At 34.8% G+C, this 6000-nt stretch overlaps 1 protein-coding gene across 3 annotated transcripts in view; it reads right to left on the minus strand.

The window, feature by feature from the left end:
* The window catches only part of LOC122794658 (transcription factor COE3-like), a 2019913-nt gene that overhangs the window by 630604 nt on the left and 1383309 nt on the right, over nucleotides 1–6000 (minus strand). The gene's annotated exons all lie outside the window — the stretch shown is intronic.

Genomic DNA, 6000 nt, shown 5'->3' on the forward strand with positions numbered 1-6000 from the left:
GTTGATTATCGCAAGGAATATTTCTGAGGTTAATTAGTTTTAGAAAAACATCAGTATTGCCACGTCTGGTTCTTTCTAACAGCCGTTTTGCACTTTGAACTGCATATTCAACCAAGCCATTTGATTCTGGGTATTCAGGACTACTCGTGATGTGAAGAAAGTCCCACGTTTCAGCAAATGTTTTGAACTGCTGACTTGTAAACTGTGCATCATTGTCAGAAATGACTTTGTGCGGACTACCATGGACAGAAAAATGTCTCCTAAACTTAGTAATGACAGTACTGGATGTTAGGTTAGGAAGCAGGTCAATCCCGAACCAATTTTAATAAGAGTCCAATAACGCCAAGTAATGTTGTCCATTCCACTCAAAGATATCTGTGGCTACTGTCGACCAAGGTAGTTCAGGAATCTGACTCAACTGAAGTGGTTCTTTTTGTTGATGCAGTTGATATTATTACAAACAGAACAAGATGAAAGTATCTTCTCAATATCCTTTGACACAGAAGACAATACTAGTACTTTTGCCCTTCTTTTGGTAGAATCAGTTCCAAGGTTGCCATGATGCAAGATCTTAATATAATCTTGTTGCAAGGATTTTGGAACAATCACTTTTGGACCTTTCATGACGATACCATTGTCTGACAAAATCTCATCTCTGCAGAGAAAATACTGCTTCACATCTGTTGGCAAACAAGATTGCTTTGACGGCCATCCTTGACTGATAAAGTGATTGAGCTTCTGAAGAATGGATCTGACATTATGTGAGTTCTAAGCTCATCAAGACGTGTGGAGGAAAGCTTTTTCACTTCCATGACTTCAAAATCAGGTTTCTCATTCTCATGCTGTTCAGTGGTATGTCTGGGCGATCAGGATAAAGTGTCAGCAAGATAAAGCAGTTTGCCTTTTGTGTATACAAGATTGAAATTGTACTTTTGCGATTGTAACATCATGTGTTGCAATCTCGCAGGAGTTATGTGCATTGGCTTTTTTAAAATAGTGACTAGAGGTTGGTGGTCATTTTTTATCTGGATAGGTCAGCCATAAATATAATCATGGAACTTCGAACATGCAAACACAATTGCCAAGAGCTTTTTCTTAATCTGGGCCTACTGCGTCTTGGTTTGGGTAAGAGTTCTCGATGCATAGACCACTAGTCTACCCTCTTAAAAAATGACTGCACCAAGACTAAACTTAGAAGCATCACAGGAAAGAGTTACTGGTTTGTGAACATCATAGTATCTTAAAGTAGGTGGACTGGAAATTTTTTGTTTCTGGCCATCAAATGCTCTTTGGTGTTGTTCTGACCAGGACCAGGTTATATCTTTGTGTGTCAGCTCTCTTAGTGGTGCTGAAAGTTGACTCAAATCTGGAATGAACTTGCCTAAATAGTTGACCAAGCCAAGACAACATTGTAAGGCTTGGACATTGTCTGGAGCTGGCATCTCAAAAACTGCTGATTGCTTGGAAGATCTGGTCATAAGCCTGAAATGGTAAACAAATGACCCACATAAGTAACTTCTCATAGCCTGAATTTACATTTATGAGGATTCAACTTAAGATTTCCTTCATGAGCTCATTCTAGAACTTTCCTGAGGTTTCTATTATGTTTGACTTCACCACTGCCTCCTACAGAAATATCATTGCCTCCTACAAGAATATCATCTGCTATAATAGCACATGGATAGCCAGAAAAAAAATGTTCCATTGCATATTGAAAGACTTCACTGGCAGAATTTATTCCAAATAGCATTCCCAAAAATCTGTACCTTCCAAACGTTGTACTGAATGTGGTAAGCAATGAAGATTTTCGATCAAGCAAAATCTGCCAAAATGAACTTTTTCCATCTAAGACAGAAAAAACATCGCTATTTGGCATAAGAGCTGTGACTTCTTCGACTGTACACATCGGATTATGAGGTCATTTTAAGTGCTTTGTTCAAATCTCTTGAATCAATACATATTCGAATGTTATCTGAGCTTTTCTTCTGAGCTACAACCATGGAGAATACCCGGGTCTGTAGATGGCCCACCTTTGTGCAGAGGAATGACTGTTGCCTTTCTCCATTCATGAGGCACGAAGCCTGTTTGGAGGCTACAGTTAAACAGTAATTCCAGAGGCCCTGATAGGTCATGTTTAATGCTATTTAGAAGGCATCCTGGGATATTATCTGGGCCCATTGATGCAATGTTCTTGGTCTTAGAGAGAGCATTAAGGACCTGTTCCCTAGTGATAGTAGGGGGAGTTATATTTGATGATATTTCCTGAAGGTTGAGGGGGAGAGAGGAGTAAAGCTGGAGCTGAATTTATCAGCCAGGAGGTTTGCTACATCTTCTGGCTCAGTATAGGTGGCTCCATTTACAAAGAGCTCTGCACACAATTGTGTATTGCCTTTAAGGTTGTGTACATAGCTAAAGAATGCTTTGTGGTTGTCCTTGGCCTGGGTGGCCAAACTTACCTCAAATTTGGCTTTGGTAGACTTTACTTGTCCTCTGTGTTGTTTGTTTAATTTGATGAGAGTGTTTTTATCATGCTGGGTGCTGCACCTCCTAATTTTTGCCATGATTTTCTTCCTCTTGTTATACAGCCTATTCATTTTGTGATTCTATCAGGGTGGCTTGTTTTTTGAGTTAGTTCTGTACTTCTTCCTGGTGGGGACAGCTGCCTGTATGCAGCTATTAACATGCTTGCATAGGGTTTTTGTGAACAGTTCTGCATTGTCTCAAATGAACATAGGCATCCTGTAAATGTTTCATCTCCCAAGCCCCTGCTTACACTTACCAAAGGTATTAGAACTTGTCAGAGATTTGACATGCATGGCTATGCTTATAATGGCCCATGTGTTTGTTAGCCTAGTACACAGCTATGAACATAGAAAATCTAGAATGTTCAGTCTTTCTTCATGTTATATTAATTTATCTTCATGATCAATGTGTGGTAAAGAGACAACTCACATTTCAGCCCTCAAGTTCCTGTTAACTAATCATGCTCACTAGTGTCTTGGAGTGAATCGTGCTCACTATTGTCTTGGAGTGAATCATGCTCACTAGTGTCTTGGAGTGAATAATGCTCACTAGTGTCTTGGAGTGACAGCTCATTGAGAAGGCCAGCCCTTTAACTGCTGCACACTTACTGACAGCTAAAAATGTTATTTAAGAAACATTTTACCACTCTGCACCCCTCAGACTTGGTGGACTGCAACCCCCACAGTCCCTGATGCTTATAAATATTGGCTCTAGGGTCACAAAATCATAGGCAGAAGGAAACAGAACTATATATATATATATATATATATATATATATATATATATATATATATATATATATATATATATATGTGTGTGTGTGCATATATATATATATATATATATATATATATATATATATGCCCCGTGTAAAAGAAGATTTAAATTTTTTTTTAAAACACTTTAGCGAAAGCACTTTTTCGGTAAAAGCGCTTTCATTAAAGTATGTTCAGTGATAGTGAATTCGGACTGTTGAACTTTTGTTCAACAGTCCTAGATTCATATAAATATATATATATATATATATATATATATATATATATATGTATGGGACTGTTCCCCACCTTCCCTGTTTGTATGTTTTCATTTTCAACCAAGCATTCGATTAACAGTAAAGTCGATAATAGAAGTCAGTCAAAAAGCAGTAAGTTACCTGCTCTGTGATCACACAGCCAGCATTCATTATGTCTTGTGTACTATTTTGTTCACAGTTTAATCTGTTTTTTATGTGCTTAATTGTTCTAAATAATTTTAATGCCCAAGAAATGTGTTAAAATAGCACAAGGGATAAGCATCTCCTCACTTCACTACTAACCGCAGATACAACACATAGTTAAGCATTTAATATAATCCATGATTAATGTATAATATTCAGTTTCTATTCAAACACTCAGGAACTTCTTATAATCATCAGTGACTACATTGAAACGTGGGTACTACTTTTTCTATTCCTAGTTTCTTTTCTGTGAAGTATGTTACATGAATAAAGAGAGTGCAGTGCCGAAAAGATAAGCAACATGTTCTACATTAATATAACACATTCTGTACCTTTGTAACACATTCTACATTAATATAATGCGTTCTGTACCTTTGTAACATGTTCTACATTAATATAATGCATCCTGTACCTTTGTAACATGTTCTACATTAATATAATGCATTCTGTACCTTTGTAACACGTTCTACATTAATATAATGCATTCTGTACCTTTGTAACACATTCTACAATAATATAATGCATTCTGTACCTTTGTAACACATTCTACCTTAATATAATGTGTTCTGTACCTTTGTAACACGTTCTACATTAATATAATGCATTCTGTACCTTTGTAACATGTTCTACATTAATATAATGCATTCTGTATCTTTGTAACATGTTCTACATTAATATAACGTGTTCTGTACCTTTGTAACATGTTCTACATTAATATAATGTGTTCGGTACCTTTGTAACATGTTCTACATTAATATAATGCATTCTGTACCTTTGTAACATGTTCTACATTAATATAATGCATCCTGTACCTTTGTAACATGTTCTACATTAATATAATGCATCCTGTACCTTTGTAACACACTCTACATTAATATAATGCATTCTGTACCTTTGTAACACATTCTACATTAATATAATGCATTCTGTACCTTTGTAACACATTCTACATTAATATAATGCATTCTGTACTTTTGTAACACATTCTACATTAATATAATGCATTCTGTACCTTTGTAACACATTCTACAATAATATAATGCATTCTGTACCTTTGTAACACATTCTACGTTAATATAATGCATTCTGTACTTTTGTAACATGTTCTAACTTAATATAATGCATTCTGTACCTTTGTAACACATTCTACATTAATATAATGCGTTCTGTACCTTTGTAACACATTCTACATTAATATAATGCATTCTGTACCTTTGTAACACTTTCTACATTAATATAATGTGTTCTGTACCTTTGTAACACATTCTACATTAATATAATGCATTCTGTACCTTTGTAACACATTCTACATTAATATAATGCATTCTGTACCTTTGTAACATGTTCTACATTAATATAATGCGTTCTGTACCTTTATAACACATTCTACGTTAATATAATGCGTTCTGTACCTTTGTAAAACGTTCTACATTAATATAAAGCATTCTGTACGTTTGTAACATGTTCTACATTAATATAATGCATTCTGTACTTTGTAACACAATCTACATTAATATAATGCGTTCTGTACCTTTGTAACACATTCTACGTTAATATAATGCATTCTGTACCTTTGTAACACATTCTACGTTAATATAATGCATTCTGTACCTTTGTAACATGTTCTACATTAATATAATGCATCCTGTACCTTTGTAACACATTCTACATTAATATAATGCATCCTGTACCTTTGTAACACATTCTACATTAATATAATGTGTTCTGTACCTTTGTAACATGTTCTACATTAATATAATGCATTCTGTACCTTTGTAACACATTCAACATTAATATAATGTGTCCTGTACCTTTGTAACACATTCTACATTAATATAATGCGTTCTGTACCTTTGTAACACATTCTACATTAATGTAATGCATTCTGTATGTTTGTAACACGTTCTACGTTAATATAATGCATTCTGTACCTTTGTAACACATTCTACATTAATATAATGCGTTCTGTACCTTTGTAACACATTCTACATTAATATAATGTGTTCTGTACCTTTGTAACACGTTCTTCATTAATATAATGCGTCCTGTACCTTTGTAACACATTCTACATTAATATAATGCATACTGTTCCTTTGTAACACATTCTACATTAATATAATGCGTTCTGTACCTTTGTAACACGTTCTACATTAATATAATGCATTCTGTACCTTTGTAACACATTCTACGTTAATATAATGCATTCTGTACCTTTGTAACATGTTCGACGTTAATATAATGCGTTCTGTACCTTTGTAACA

Source organism: Protopterus annectens, chromosome 2.part1 (assembly GCF_019279795.1).
Source record: "Protopterus annectens isolate FY-2018-M chromosome 2.part1, PAN1.0, whole genome shotgun sequence".
Lineage (NCBI taxonomy): Eukaryota > Metazoa > Chordata > Ceratodontiformes > Protopteridae > Protopterus > Protopterus annectens.